General features: G+C 50.4%; 1 non-coding gene across 1 annotated transcript; it reads right to left on the reverse strand.

Moving 5' to 3' along the window:
- Positions 1-6,155: 6,155 nt before the first annotated feature.
- Positions 6,156-6,229, reverse strand: TRNAT-AGU. The gene has a single exon. It is a non-coding gene; the product is annotated as a tRNA-Thr (tRNA).
- Between the last annotated feature and the right edge of the window lie 10,614 nt (positions 6,230-16,843).

A 16,843-nucleotide genomic window follows, 5' to 3' on the forward strand; every position in this document is an offset into this window, starting at 1 on the left:
CTCCCTTCACCCCTAACCACTGTGCCGCGTCCTGCACCCACGTGGGGACACTGACCTGTGTGCATGGAGCAGCTGGCATTGCTGCCCGCTCCTCCCTGGAATGCTGCTCCTCCGGGCACCCCGAGGGGCTGCGGGGGCAGGGTGATAAGCAACATCATCCGAGCTCCCTGCATCCAGGTCACTTTCCTCAGCCGGGCTGCATCAGGGGAGGGCAGAGAGCAGCAGCTTCTGATGCTCCCCTCACAGCACAGCCCAGGTGGGGACAGTGCCAGGACGCATGGAGCACATAGTGTGGCTCCTCGCTCCCCACAACCCTCTATGGGGCCATGGATGAGCATTGGGGGCAGGGGAGAGCAGTGAGCACCTTTGCACTGGCACATGGTGCCCTTTGACCCCTGGAGCCCTGGGCGGCTGCCGGGGGCCCCACCCCTAAGGCCGGCCAGGCTCCCCAGCACGAACAGCAGAGACACAGGGAGACTGGCCACCCACTGAGCAGTGGTAGCCTGGGCGGCTCGTAATGGAGGCTCGGGGGGGCTCAGCCTCCCCAAACCTTGCGTCGCCAAGGGGGCAGTGGGGCCCCCCTGGAAAAGTCTCCCCCATGTCGGCCCCAGGGCTGGAGGAGCTCCCACTCCCTGCTACGGCCCGGGGGCTGCAGCAGGGCACAGAGCTTCTCTGGTCTCGGGGCCGCAGCGGGGCCGGGGCAAAGGAGTGATAGGGCGGGGCCAGTGGGGGAAGGGGTGGAACAGAGGTGACAGTGGGCGGGGCCAGTGGGGGAAGGGGTGGGACAGAGGTGACAGTGGGTGGGGCCGTGGGTGGAAGGGGGCGGAGCCACAGACAGTAATGGGGGGTCATGGTTCCAGTTCTGGGGCCCCGCACTTGTTCTCCCTTTCCCTGGGCTTTGGCATCACTAGCCCCTGCTTAGCGAGTAGGGGTCAGTGGTTCCCAGAATGTGGGGCATGACTCCTAGGGGGACACAGATGAAGGTTCATGGGGGCACCTCAGGGCCCAAGCCAGCCCCCATGGAGGGCAGGGAGATAACACCACTCAGCCCCACTTCTTCCCCAACCCCACCCTCAGCCTGGGCCCCTGACTCCCATCCTGGCCTTGACCCCCTTACCCCTGTCTGCACCCCCCTCCCCAGCAAGCAACAGCCCCACTCCCAGCCCCTGTTTTTGACAATGGCTTCCGAGGGGCCACAGCCATGGATGTCCTCAATCACATCTATGCAGTCCAATGAAAGCTATTCCTCACCCACCCCTCCCTCCATCAGGACCGACTAGGTATGTCCTGCTGCCCTTCACTCATGCAGGAAGGATAATAACATTTCATTCCACTCAATCCTAAAGTGATTTGTAACCCACCACCAGCCAAAACTGCTCATTTTGGGGAAGCGGCCCCATCATGCTGCATAGCTAGGCAGAGTAGGTGTGTCTGTGTAAACACAGTTTGTTCCTAAAGTCTTTCCCCCAGCTCATTCAGCCCCTGCTTATGCTTAGTATTTAAAAACTCCATATTGGCCCTATCACTGCTGACCTTAGATTTCACCTCCTGTCTGCTTTTTTTTGTTAGTTCAGGTGAGGTGGCTGAGTGGTTAAGGTGAAGGGCTGTTAATCTAGTGTGCTCTGCATGCATGGGTTCAAATCCCTTTCGCATAGGATGTGTTTAGTCTTCAGACCTTCTTTATTTATAGACAACCATCTACCCCTTTGGTACAATGACAGATCAAACTAAAACCTTCTCAGAAACTCAGACCCTCCTTGCTTTAAATAAAATGTCTAAATCCCAGATTTTTAAAGAAATTCTCTAGTCCCATATTTCTTAGTTTTTATCTCAAAAGGGAACATCCTCATCATCTCCCCCAAACACCCTGGGACCTGCCCAAATTATTAAAATACCCTCAACCCAAGCAAGGCCAGAGCAGTGAACCAGAGCTAGTGTCTAGGCCAAGCTGTTCTGAAGGAGGCAACTCCAACATTTTCTCCCTGCTTCCCTTGGCAAGGCCTGACTGAGAAAACAAAATTCCCCAAACTGAATATTTTCTGCTGAGAACCCAATACTAGTCTGTTTGGAGACTGGTTTGAATGTATTAATATTAATCTCTTCTGATTTCTGAATCAGTTCAGTTCAGTCTTTGTCCTCCAGGTATGTTTCCAGATGTTGAGTTGTGGGGGAGAGAGGCCAAGTCATGATGTCTCTACCCTTCTTTCATAGTTTCTTCCGACTTGCTAGGAAGCTCCTTTGCTACGATGTGAGTCAAGCAGTGTCCATTGTCTCTGTGCTATCTCGGAGAAGTCTGCATTGTACACAGTTCCTGGGATAGTCCTTGGGAGTGTGGATACCTTCAATGGGCCAGCAGCAAGTCTGGCTCCTCCCTTGTCACACCTGAAAGGCTGGTGGGGGGCATTTTGAAACCTCATATTTCAGTAATGCACACAGAGCAAAACTTCATAACTTCCCAACCAATGCGAGCACACACAATCCAACAAGATATTAATGTTCAACAGATCAAGACTTTTGAAATGATACCTCACCAGGCAGACTTTGTACAAACCATGTCATCATTATATGAGAGTGGTGAATATGGGGCTTCCAGGTGCTGCTTTGAGCACAGCGAGCCACCCCTGGGTTTACACTGCAATGGAGACGTACCTTAGAGTCCATCTCTCCTGGGAAAAAGATGGCAGCAGGGCTGGCCTGGGTCATCTGACTTGGGCTCCTAGAGCTAAAGCTGAGGGGCTAAAAACTGTGGTGCAGATATTTGTGTTCACACTGAAGCCTGGGTTCAGAAACCCTCACTCCTCATGGGGCCTCAGAGGTTGGGTTCAAGCCCATATGTCTGCACTGTAATTTTATAGTCTTGCAGCCCAAGCCCCATTACCGTGAGTCAGCTGACCAGGGCTTTGCGACAGGTGCCCTGGGTGTGTTAATCACAGTGTAGACATAATGTTAGGCTACGTCTCCAGTGCAATGAAACACCCTCAGCTGGGCCGTGTCGGATTAATCAGGGCCATGCAGCTTGGTCTGGAGTAAAGTTGCAGTGTCCGTGTCTGGGCTCAGGCTCAGTCCCCTGCTCCAGGAGCCCAGAAGGTTGGGAGGGAGTTTAGCAAGTGGAAATGGTAAAACCGCAGAGGAGTATTACCGTGGACTCAATGGCATTTCTCCTTTGTTCTGTCTGCTCTGAGGCAGGGACAAAAACACATCCTGCTGCATTTGTTATTTCATAGGGTGATTTAGGATTTTCATTCTCAGACACTGGGCACAAAGCAGGACTCAACCCTCGGCATAAACTAAATGAGCTGCCCACAGATTCTGGCAGTTGCAATGAGCCATTTGGTGTGAGAGCTCAGACCTGCCCCTGTCCCAAAGGGAGGGGGTTATCTGTGAGGGGACTGGGCCACTGACCTATCAGCCCCTAACTCCCAAACTTTCAGTAATTCTATTATCAGTGCCTGTGAGTGTAATTTAAACCATAAGAAAAACCACACTGGGCTAGACCAAAGGTCCATCTCACTCTGAATCTTGTTTTCTGACAGTAGCCAATGCCAGGTGCCCCAAAAGCATCTCAACAAGGCACCCAGGAGTTGAACGCAGGATCTCCTGGTTTATTAAACAAGGGCTTTAGCCAGCTAAGAAAAGCAAAAGTGAATCTTGCCTTAATAGGCCGCTGACAAAAGCATCCCAGACAGAAAAGCAACAGGCTAAAAAGAAACCCAGCAGCTGTTGAAGTAGTTTAGCTGGACAAGATTAAAGGTCTGTGGTTCAATCCCAAGCTTGGGGGGGGGCTCTTCTTTCCCCCTTTCTGCAGGGCTGGGCTATTTTCTGAAAGTGCAGCAGTTCCTTTAACTGCCACAAATCCCTCATTTCAGGCTATGCAGCAGGAAAAGGCAGCAGGGGCTTCTGCACCGAGCTGGCCCACCTGACCTTTCATTCTTCTCTTGCTCTTTGTCAGCAAGGGGAAGAAAAAGAAGCTCCCCTTCAAGCAAGGTTCAGAAGGGGGACGTAAGGATGACTTCCTGAGCACCGGCTCCAGTCCTCTGCTCTACCAGCTGACCTATCGAAGGGCTGCCATCACTCGCTCTGTTTCCCCATTGGTGTGTGTCAGGGCAAGCACCAGCCAAGTAAATAGAGTTTCTGTAGTGTCATGGTTATCACATTTGCTTAACATGCAAAAGATCTCTGGTGCAGAAACATGCTGGCTTCCTTTTCTCAGATCCCCTTGCTGTTCAGGAAGGCGCTGCTCCTTCTGCTCTTGAGCTGTCCCTGGGATAACTCCAACTCTCACATGAGAGACGGTGCTGACGTCAGTGGAGAAAGCACCTTGGCATCAGTCTGGAGAACCTAGAGGAGTGCGGCGTGTCACCTTTTGGAGGCTTGTGGCTTGGCCTCCTCTGCCCTTGGAGGTTGGCCTATAGATTGATGGCTTTAGAGGCAGGGGTTGGGCTGGCTGTGAGCAACTGGGATCCAGGAAGCCCCCACCTGCCCTTCTGAGGGCTGAACCCATGGAGATGCAGTTGGCTTCTGGGAGATAGACCCCGGTGCCTGCCTGTTGGCATCCCAGGGATGGCTCCTTGCAGGCCAGGAGAAGCGGGGTCCTGGGGGGAAGGAAAAGAAGCAATGGGGAGGCGGAGTGGGCTCCTTTCTGGCCGAGATGGTGGGCTGTGGGGGGTCTGGAGTTGCCTGTAAGCCATAAGTGGACTTGGTGTAGTGAAAACCGCTGCTCCTTTCTGGCCGACCTGGGGGCACCACTGACAACTTGGGGGTGGGGGGCGGGGGGCTGGCTGTGAGCAAATGGGATCCAGGATGCCCCAGCCTGCCTCACCAGAAGCCGAGTCTTCTTCTTCTCTCCTGCCATGGGGAGCCCAGCCTTAAGCCTGCCCAGCACGTGCTGCAGCTCAAGAATTAAGCCTTCCTGTGTGGCCTGTGCTGGAGCTGACCCTGGACCCCTGTGGGGTGCTGCTGGGGGAAATCACAACTGCAAATAATTCTGGCCACAAGATCAACCCCTTGGGTCGAATGGGGCAAGCTGGAGGCCTGGTGACTTAGTCTGTGGAGCCAGCAGGTCAAGCTGTTTTCCCGCATGTGGGGGAGGCAGCCACTGTGGTTCGCCCTTTCTGCGGTACGATCCAGGGGGTGCCAGGCTGCAGAGCTGGGGGGAATTGGCGGGAGGCTCTTTATCTATCGTTAGTTTTGTGAGTGGCTGGGAGAAGCATTCCTGTAACTCAGTTAGATGTGTCCCAACCTGTGGATGTCTGTGTAAGTGCAATATGTGCCAGAGATTCACAGCATCACAGTGTGAGAGGGAATCCAGGTGGTGGGACATAGGGGTCCTACTGTTGAGGTTGTATCCTGTAGATTCCATCACAGACTTTCAACAGCCACAGCAGATGTTCACTGAGACACAGAGCAAGATACCAAATAGTGATCTCCAGGGCCTGCAGACACCAAAGAATGAGAAATTCTGTACACAGAGAGGACCCTGATAGTAGAAAATGCTTTTGAAAAAACCCCTTCTGTCACCAGCTGTGGTCCTTCAGTGCTCTGTGTTGTGGCCTCAAGAGCCATGAATGCCAGTTGAGTTATGATGACCTTTTCCTTGTCCACGTTTCTTAGGTGCCTCCTTTCGACACTTGTCAGAAAAAAACGACCGGTTTCTTTTGGAAGCATTTGCACTGCAAGGCAGAGGCAGTCTTCTCTGCTTCCTCGAAAGATTGACCAAAAGGTGGGAAGAGCAGACACATTTGTTAAGGCACCACTGGGTGCTGCATCCCTAACCTACACTTAACCTGGCAGGTGCCTTGGCCAGCTTAGCCACGGTGTTGGTCTCTGGGACTTTTCTCCCAGCTGCTCCATTTCTCATCACTGACAATCAAAAGGAAGGTGACATGGCCTCTGTGTGTGGACATCCCCAGTGAATCACAAGGACGTGTGGCACAAGCTCTCGTGTTGCAGCAATTGCAGTTGAAGCAACCACCATGCCAATGCCAGTCACAGCAGCCTTTTCATCAGCTCCAGGCTTGTGATTTGATTCTTTCAAATGCTTCTCTCCAAAGAAGCCTTTTCCTTAGCAAGATATTATTTGGATACCAAGGGAGGTCTCTTCTGTTTCCTAGAAAGACACAGGAAAATGTGAATAGAGGAGACAAATCCATACAACAAAGCACCACTGGGAGTTGAACCCAGGATCTCCTGTTTACTAGGCAGGCACTTTAGCCAGCTAAGCCATGGTGCCTGCCTTGGAAAAATGTTTACAACTGTTCCATTTGATGGTCTAGGACAACGCCTGCACATTCTAAAGTACAGACATTTCCCATTTCCCTCAAGACTTGCAGACCTTGAGGTGCCTGGCTCTCCGTGCACAGAAAGCCACAGCTGAGTTGACAGAGGGCTTCTAACATGTGCTTCTCCCACCAGCCACTGTGATCATGTAGTGGTTAGTGATCTGTGTTTCAGTCGCAGCAACCTTGGCTCAGTTCTGAGTCATGGTCACCTTTCCTTCAGCTCTAGACTTCTCATTTGCCGCTTTCCAAGTGTGGTGGGGTGGCTGCCCCTAAACAAGCAGGAGAAAGATTAAGGCATCATTGCAGAGGCTGCGCAGAACCCAGCCAGTCAGGAAAGGGCTTATTGGGAGAGCCAATCAGGAGAAGGCTTGCTGAAGCAGCCCATATATAAAGGGCTGCTCAGCACGGCAAGAGTCAGTCACTCCTTGGAGTTTGAGGAGGGAGGATTGGCTGCCCTGAAGGGAGGGCACCATGATCAGAGTAGTGCTGGGTGGGTAAGGGGAGCGTGAGTGACCTCCTGGCCGACTGCTGCCAGACTGAGGCCCTGATAAAAAGGCGGAGGAAGGTGCTAGGTCTGTGGGGAAGTGGTCCAAGGAAACAGATGGTGGGGTTGGAGGTGCACCCCTTTTGCCTCAGTCGCCACTGACACAGGTGGCTACACCCTGGACTGCAGCTGGCCACTGATGCAAGTGTCTGGGTAGAGGACAGCTGCCCCCTGGAAGGGGGGAGAGACCTGAGTGGGGCACAGCCAGAGGGCTGTGTCCATAAGAGGACATTGAAGTCCTGAGAGCGACATGGGTCCTAATGATAGAACAGATGGCAGCCAGATGCCACTAGATGAAGGCGCACCGGGGGACCAGAGCTAACTGCCAGGACGGCCAACAGGAGGCACTGCAGTGGTGAGACATGCCCCATGGCACCAAGACTTAGCCGCAAGGAAGGCTCTCTCTGTCTTGAACCACCACTTAGAAGGATTCTGCTGACAGGTCTTTTCTTTTTATGAAAAGAGATACAGAAAAGGAGCCAACAGAGACATTAGGTTCAGCAAGGAAGAACTGTCAGGCCAAGCCAGGATTTCCTGGTTACTAGGAAGGCTCTTCAGCCAGCTCTTCCCAAAGACCACTATCCAGAGGCCCTTTAACAGTCACTGCAGATGTTCACCACAAAAGAGACAAAGAGATGCCAAAATAGAGTTCTCCACTGCCTGCAGCCATCAACCGACCAGGAGTTCTGTGCACAGAGAGGCCCCTGCTGGTGGAAAAAGGCTTTGGTAGAGACTCTTCTGACACCAGCCGTGGTCATATAGCGTTTAGCGCTCTGTGTTGTGGCTTCAGCATCCACAGATGCAAGTTCAGTTGGGGGATGTTTTTCTTGTCTCCACATTCGTCTAGTGGCTCCTGTCAACACTTGTCACCAAAAAGACCTGCTTCTTTTGCAAGCAATGTACAGCTAGGCAAAGGCAGTCTTCTCCATTTCCTCGAAAGATCACCAAGCTGTGGGGAGAGGAGACACATTCAGCCAGGCACCACTGGGTGCTGGATGCTGAATCTCCTCTTTATTCAGCAGGTGTCTGTGAAGGACATAAATCTACACCGTGTCGAGGTCAAGAATAGGAGATTATTACACACAGCGCTGGTGGAGTGTCACCTGGCTTATTAGGCTCAGAGACTCTGTCAGTCAATTGATTACAGCAGAATATATAGGTTTTCCATGGGTGGGGGAAAGTGACAGGGTAGGCAGTTCCACACCCCAGGATAAGTTCTGCACCAAGACAAGACAAGATAGCACAGCAGCCAATGGTTAACAGGTTACATAATGTCTCCACCCATGGTCTCAAGTTAACATTTAATTAATACTTTGATACAATGTTAGTAGTATGTTCAGGAGGAGGGATAGCTCAGTGGTTTGAGCATTGGCCTGCTAAACCCAGGGTTGTGAGTTCAATTCTTGAGGAGGCCACTTAGGAATCTGGGCCAAAAATTGGTCCTGCTAGTGAAGGCAGGGGGCTGGACTCAATGACCTTTCAAGCTCCCTTCCAGTTCTAGGAGATTGGTATATCTCCAATTACTATTTTTTTTAAATAAAATATCTATGTTGAATTCAGATTTGAGGTCCACAGAAATGGAGAAACTCTTTTGATTGTCTAACAGGTACATTCCTAGAGGTTAAAGCAAAGAACCAGTGAAAGTTTATGGCAATAAAGATTGTTTTCTGTGGGTATGTCTACACTACAAGAGTTGTTCGATTCAACTTAATTCGAATTTGTGGAATCTACCTTACGAAGTCGAATTTGTGTATCCACACTAAGGACACTAATTCGACTTTGTGAGTCCACACTAACGGGGCCAGCGTCGACTTTGGAAGCGGTGCACTGTGGGAAGCTATCCCACAGTTCCCGCACTCCCCGCTGCCCATTGGAATGCTGGGTAGAGCCCCCAATGCCTGCTGGGGGAAAAAATGTGTCGAGGGTGGTTTTGGGTAACTGTCATCATTGAACCGTCAGTCACGCCCTCCCTCCCTGAAAGCGCCGGCGGGAAATCTGTTCGTGCACTTTTCTGGTCAGTGACAGTGCGGACGCCACAGCACTGCGAGCATGGAGCCCGCTGCAGTTATGGCCGTTTTCACCTCCTCGCACCTTATCGTCCACCTCTTCCACAGTCAGCTGCTGAGAAATTGGGCTCCTTTTCAATGGTGCTGCAAGCACTGGTGGACCATAGGGGACATTTTACCAACATCAACGTTCGGGTGGCCGGGCAAAGTTCATGATGTGCGTGTTTTCAGGAACTGTGGTCTGTTTAGATGCCTGCAATGTCTTACACAGAACACACACACACACACACACACACTGCTCCTGGTGTTGGGAGGGGAACAGGAGAAAGGACAAAAGAAGCAAGAGAAGAAGAGAAAGGAAGGAGGGAGGGAGGGATGGAGGAAAAGGTGAAACAAAAAGGACAAACCCTAATATCCCCAGTGATTCTATGGGACAAAATCCCAAGTGTGGAATAAAATTCTGCCTCCTTAAGCTCGTGTTTTCCATGCCTAGAATTCAACTGTCACCAGATGGATCAGACTGAACAGGTTTCAAACCTCAAGGAGGCTCTTACCTTCTCAACAGGGACGTCTGTTTTCTAGTAAAATTAGGCAAAGGGAAGGAGAAAACTCTAAAGAGGTTCCTGCTGGCGCTCACGTACATGAACCTGAATACTCTCTCAGTCCTCAAAGAGAGACCTGGAGAAGGAGACTTGCTGAAGCAAAGCCACAGGGGTCTCTGAGCTTTCCCTGGCCCCTTGCCCCTGTCCTGCCTGGCTGATGTCAGCATCTCTCTGTGAGGTCACCACCTCCCCACCACCTTTGACCAATAGTCTGAGGTCCTGCAAAAGGCCTTTGTGATGTCACTGCCACACCCCTCCTTTGCTGCGCTAATGTCCTGCCCCTGGCCAGGCACTTTGGAGGTTTGAGCTACTCCCTGGGGATCACCCCACTCAAGGAGCGTTCGTTCTAGGAAGCAAGCCGGCTAGACAGTGTAGCATTGCTGCTGCTCCCAATGCTACACTCAGTTTTTCAGAAATTAGTCAACTTTATGGACAGAAGAGACCATTAGAGCATCTAATCTGACCCCCTGCATATCACAGGCCTCCTGTATGACACAATAGCTACTTTTGGAGCAAACACATTCCAGAAAGGCATCTAGTCTTCATTAAATGACATCAGGAGATGGAGAATCCACCACTTTCCTTGGTAGCTTGTTCCTCTGGTGAATCATCCTCGCTGTTGAATATTTGTGTCTTATTTGTAATATGAATTTGTCTCTTTTCACCTTCCAGCCACTGGGTCTTGCTATGCCTTTCTCTGCTCGATTAAAGAGCCCTTTAATACACAACCTTTTCTCTCCATTAAGGCCCTTCAACACTTCAATGAAGTCACCTTTCAATCTTCTTTTGATAAGCTAAACAGGTTGAGCTTGTTCAATAGCTCACTAGAAGGCATTTTTCTCCAGCCCTCAAAACATTTGGTGGCTCTTTGGTCATCAGACTCCTGAACTGCAGCTGGATGTGGTTCTTGTTCTTCTGCACAGCATAGCTCCTGGAGAAGAGGGATCTGCAAATGTACATTCATATGATCCCTTTGTTTAATTGATGAAAACATAAACTAGACACTTAGAGGATTGGAACTGATTTCAGCTGATGGACAGCTTTGCTAGGTTTTTATGCATTTGGACAATGAAATGTTGAGTGTTTACATTCATATCAAGCACCCCTGTATAGTGGAGCTTCTGAACATAATGGAGAATGGAAATGAAAATGTTTTCCTTTTTAAAAAAAAAAAGAAAAAAGGTTATAAGAGAACACAGGGGTTTGAACCAAAGAGCAATTGATGGACAGGCAAGCACTTGACCACTGAGCTATATCCCCATGACAATAAAAGAATGGACTCATGATCTCCAGGACTTTGAAGGACAAACCCTGCTTCATCGAGGTCCTTTGCCATTCCCACACCACAAGTGGTTTTAAAAATGGGGTTTGATTAAACTTCTTAAATGTGGTAAACACCACAGCTTGCACACCCACCGATATAGCTTCTCCCACTGACATAGCTGCCACCTCTTGGGAAGTGGATTAACTACACCCACAGGAAAACTCTCTCCCATCAGCATAGAGCAGTGGTTCTCAAACTGTGAGTCAGGACCCCAAAGTGGGTCATAACCCTGTTTTAATGGGTTGCCAGGGCTGGCATTAGACTTGTTTGGGCCTGGGGGCTGAAGCCAAAAGTCTGAGCCCCACCACCCAGGGCTGAATCCCTCAAGCTCTGGTTTTGCCCTCCCCTAACTGGGGCAGGGCTCAGGCTTTATTTCCCCTGCCTCTACCCAGTGTGGAGGGGTTTGGTCCCTCTTTCCAGGGCCATGTAGTAAGTTCTTTTTGGCAGAAGGGGGTTTGCAGTGAAAGGAAGTTTGAGAAACCCTGGCATAGAGCCTCCGAATATGTCTAGACTTGGCTCCCTGGGGCACTGTGGGTGATCAGACACTGAAAGTGCAGCCATGGAGACACCACACACCAGCCTTGCCTAGCAGGCAAGAATCAAACCTCCACAAAAAGGCACTTGTTGCTTTTTAACCCATCCCCGTAAGCACTCAGCCACCACCACTTAACAAAGGGGCTTTTCTACACTATGGTTCTGGTCTCACTGAAGGGTCATTTCCAATGGTTTGCTCAGACCAGCATTAGGGAAAATGGTGCCCTGGGCAAAGCTTGTACTTTGGCACTTCCCCATTGCCCCTGGACGATCCCCACTCCCCCTTTACCGCTAGCTCCTGCACTCCCAACCCTTGCACCTCCTTCACCCCTAACTCCTGCCCCCTCCTGTGCCCCCTTTGCCCTTAACTCCCTGGGCCACCAGCCATAGCCCCTCTCCTGCAGCCCCTTCACATGGCTCCAGTGCTGGGGGCCCCGCACTTGTTCTCCCTTTCCCTGGGCTTTGGCATCACTAGCCGCTGATTAGCGAGTAGGGTTCAGTGGTCCCCACAATGTGGGGCATGACTCCTAGGGGGACACAGATGAACATTCATAGGGGCACCTCAGGGTCCGAGCCAGCCCCCATGGAGGGCAGGGAGATAACACCACTCAGCACCACTCTGCCCCAGATCTTCCCCAACCCCACCCTCAGCCTGGGCCTCTGGTGCCCAGCTTGGCCTCGACCCCCTTACCCCCGTCTGCACTCCTCTCCCCAGCAAGCAACGGCCCCACTCCCAGCATCGGTACATGACCGCGGCTTCCGAGGGGCCACAGCCATGGCTAAGAGGGCACAGTGTGAAATGTTTGGGGACCACTGGTTTAGGGTGATGTTCTCAATCACTTCTACGAAGTCCAATAAAAGCAATTCCTCACCCACCCACCCCTCCATCAGGACGGACTAGGTATGTTCTGCTGCCCTTCACTCATGCAGGAAGGATAATAACATTTCATTCCACTCAATCCTAAGGTGATTTGTAACCCACCACCAGCCAAAACGGGTCATTTTGGGAAAGCGGCCCCATCATGCTGCATAGCTAGGCAGAGTAGGTGTGTCTACGCAAACACAGTCTGTTCCTGAAGTCTTTCCCCCAGCTCCTCACTAGATGTGAGGGGGGAGCTCATTCAGCCCCTGCTTATGCTTAGTATTTAAAAACTCCTTAGTGTCCCTCTCTGTGCTGGCCTTAGATTTCTCCTCCTGTCTCTTTCATGACAGCTCAGATGAGGTGGCTGAGTGGTTAAGATAATGCATTGCTAGTCCATTGTGCTTTGCATGCATGGGTTTGAAACCCATGTTCATTGGATGTGTTTAGTCTTTACCCTGCCTTTATAGACAACCCTCCTCTCTTTGATACAGTAATAGCTCAAGCAATGTTGCTTCCTGCAAACAAAAACCTTCTAAAAACTCAGACCACTGCCCCCCCCTTTGAAAAAAAAAGTCTAAATCCCAGATTTCTTTAAAAAAAATTCTCTAGTGCTGTATTTCTTAGTTTTTATCTCAAAAGGTAACATCCTCATCATCTCCCCCAAACACCCTGGGACCTGTCCAAATTATTAAAATACCCTCAACCCGAGCAAGGCCACAACAGTGAACCAGAGCCAGTGTCTAGGCCAAGCCGTTCTGAAGGAGGCAACTCAAACATTTTCTCCCTGCTTCCCTTGGCAAGGTCTGACTGACAAAACAAAATTCCCCAAACTGAAAATTTTCTGCTGAAAAATCAATACTAGTCTGTTTAGGGACTTTGGTTTGAATGTATTATTCTTATTATTCTCTTCTGATTTCTGAATCAGTTCAGTTCAGTCTTTGTCCTCCAGGTGTGTTTCCAGCTGCTGAGTTGTGGGGGAGAGAGTCCAAGTCACGATGTCTCTTCTCCTCTTTCATAGTTTCTTCCGACTTGCTAGGAAGCTCTTTTGCTACCATGTGAGTCAAGCAGTGTCCGTTGTCTCTGTGCTATCTCGGAGAAGCCTGCATTGTACATGGTTCCTGGGATAGTCCTTGGGAGTGTGGATCCCTTTAATGGGCCAGCAGCGAGTCCGGTTCCTCCCTTGTCGCACCTGAAAGGCTGGTGGGGGGCATTTGCCAACCTCATAACATATCTCAGTAAGGCACACAGAGCAAAACTTCATAACTTCTCAACCAATGCGAGCACACACAATCCAACCCGATATTAATGTTCAACAGATCAAGACTTTTGAAATGACACCTCACCAGGCAGACTTTGTACAAACAAAGTCATCATTATATGAGAGTGGTGAATATGGGGCTTCCAGGTGCTGCTTTGAGCACAGCGTGCCACACCTGGGTTTACACTGCAATGGAGACGTACCCTTAGAGTCATAGAATCATAGAATCTCAGGGTTGGAAGGGACCTCAGGAGGTCATCTAGTCCAACCCCCTGCTCAAAGCAGGACCAAACCCAACTAAATCATCCCAGCCAGGGCTTTGTCCAGCCTGACCTTAAAAACCTCTAAGGAAGGAGATTCCACTACCTCCCTAGGTAACCCATTCCAGTTCTTCACCACCCTACTAGTGAAAAAGTTTTTCCTAATATCCAACCTAAACCTCCCCCTCTGCAACTTGAGACCATTACTCCTTGTTCTATCATCTTCTACCACTGAGAACAGTCTAGATCCATCCTCTTTGGAACCCCCTTTCAGGTAGTTGAAAGCAGCTATCAAATCAAATCCCCCCTCATTCTTCTCTTCTGCAGACTAAACAATCCCAGTTCCCTCAGCCTCTCCTCATAAGTCATGTGCTCCAGCCCCCTAATCATTTTTGTTGCCCTCCGCTGGACTCTCTCCAATTTATCCACATCCTTCTTGTAGTGTGGGGCCCAAAACTGGACACAGTACTCCAAATGAGGCCTCACCAGTGCTGAGTAGAGGGGGATGATCACATCCCTCGATCTGCTGGAAATGCCCCTACTTATACAACCCAAAATGCCATTAGCCTTCTTGGCAACAAGGGCACACTGTTGACTCATATTCAGCTTTTCGTCCACCGTAACCCCTAGGTCCTTTTCTGCAGAACTGCTACCCAGCCATTCGGTCCCTAGTCTGTAGCAATACATGGGATTCTTCCGTCCTAAGTGCAGGACTCTGCACTTGTCCTTGTTGAACCTCATCATATTTCTTTTGGCCCAATCCTCTAATTTGTCTAGGTCCCTCTGTATCCTATCCCTACCCTCCAGCGTATCAACAACTCCTCCCAGTTTAGTGTCATCTGCAAACTTGCTAAGGGTGCAGTCCACACCATCCTCCAGATCGTTAATGAAGATATTGAACAAAACCGGCCCCAGCACCGACCCTTGGGGCACTCCACTTGATACCGGCTGCCATCTAGACATGGAACCATTGATCACTACCCGTTGAGCCCGACCATCTAGCCAGTTTTCTATCCACCTTACCGTCCATTCATCCAGCCCAGACTTCTTTAACTTGCTGGCAAGAATACTGTGGGAGACTGTATCAAAAGCTTTGCTAAAATCCAGAAATAGTACATCCACTGCTTTCCCCTCATCCACAGAGCCGGTTATCTCGTCATAGAAGGCAATTAGGTTAGTCAGGCATGACTTGCCCTTGGTGAATCCATGCTGACTGTTCCTGATCACTTTCCCCTCCTTTAAGTGGTTCAGGATTGATTCCTTGAGGACCTGTTCCATGATTTTTCCAGGGACTGAGGTGAGACTGACTGGCCTGTAGTTCCCTGGATCTTCCTTCTTCCCTTTTTTAAAGATGGGCACTACATTAGCTTTTTTCCAGTCATCCGGGACCTCCCCCGATCGCCATGATTTTTCAAAGATAATGGCCAATGGCTCTGCAATCTCATCGGCCAACTCCTTTAGCACCCTCGGATGCAGCGCATCCGGCCCCATGGACTTGTGCTCGTCCAGCTTTCCTAAATAGCCCCGAACTACTTCTTTCTCCACAGAGAGCTGGTCACCTCCTCCCCATACCGTGCTGCACAGTGCAGCTGTCTGGGAGCTGACCTTGTCTGTGAAGACAGAGGCAAAAAAAGCATTGAGTACACTAGCTTTCTCCACATCCTCTGTCACTAGGTTCCCTCCCTCATTCAGCAAGGGGCCCACACTTTCCTTGACTTTCTTCCTGTTGCTAACATACCTAAAGAAACCCTTCTTGTTACTCCTAACATCTCTGGCTAGCTGCAACTCCAAGTGTGATTTGGCCTTCCTGATTTCACACCTGCATGCCTGAACAATACTTTTATACTCCTCCCTGGTTATTTGTCCAATCTTCCACTTCTTGTAAGCTGTTCTTTTGTGTTTAAGACGAGCAAGGATTTCACTGTTAAGCCAAGCTGGTCGCCTGCCATATTTACTTCTCTTCCTACACATCGGGATGGTTTGTTCCTGCAACCTCAATAAGGTTTCTTTGAAATACAGCCAGCTTTCCTCGACTCCTTTCCCCGTCATGTTATTCTCCCAGGGGACCTTGCCCATCAGTTCCCTGAGGGAGTCAAAGTCTGCTTTTGAGTCCATCTCTCCTGGGATAAAGATGGCAGCAGGGCTGGCCTGGGTCATCTGACTTGGGCTCCTGGAGCTAAAGCTGAGGGGCTAAAAACTGTGGTGCAGATATTTGTGTTCATGCTGAAGCCTGGGTTCAGAAACCCTCACCCCTCATGGGGCCTCAGAGGTTGGGCTCAAGCCCATATGTCTGCACTGTAATTTTATAGAGGTTGGAAGGAAGTTTAGCAAGTAGAAATGGAAAAACCGCATTGAGGGGAGTGGTGTAGACATGTCCAAAGAATCACACACACACCTTGGGAGCAAAACTTCACCTGCTCCTCTGCTTTACAGAATCCAAACCCGAGCAACACTTGTCAGGGCCCAGTGGGGATTTGCAGAGAATCAGGTGTGGACAAACACAGCACTTTAAGTAATAGCTGGTACCATGGCTTAGCTGGTTAAAACACTTGTTTTGTAAACAGGAGATCCTGGGTTCAACTTCCAGTGGTGCATAAGGAGTGGCTTTTGGGGCACCTGGTATTGGCTACTGTCAGAAGACAAGATTCAGAACTAGATGGACCTATGGTTTAAATAACACTCGCAGGCACTGATAACAGACTTACTGAAAGTTTGGGAGTTAAGAGCTGATAGGTCAGTGTTCCAGCCTGTCACAGATGACCCCCTCCCTCTGGGACAGGGGCAGGTCTGGGCTCTCACACCAAATGGCTCATTGTGGCTGCCAGAACCTGTGGGCAGCTCATTTAGTTTACACGGAGGGTTGAGTCCTGCTTTGTGCACCGTGTGTGAGAATGAAAATCCTAAACCGCCCTTTGAAATAACGAAGGCAGCAGGACGTGTTATTGTCCCTGCCCCAGAGCAGACAGACCAATGGAGAAATGCCATTGAGTCCAGGGAAATACTCCACTGCCATTTTACCTTGTTTGCTTGCTAAACTCCCTCCCAACCTTGAGGGCTCCCAGAGCCCGATATTGAGCTTGAGCCGAGATGTCTACAGTGCAAATTTACCACCCCACGGCCCAAGCCCCGGGAGCCTGCACTGGCACGGGGCAGCCGAGGGTGTTTCATTGCAGTG

The sequence above is a fragment of the Mauremys mutica genome, chromosome 18 (assembly GCF_020497125.1).
Source record: "Mauremys mutica isolate MM-2020 ecotype Southern chromosome 18, ASM2049712v1, whole genome shotgun sequence".
Classification (NCBI taxonomy): domain Eukaryota; kingdom Metazoa; phylum Chordata; order Testudines; family Geoemydidae; genus Mauremys; species Mauremys mutica.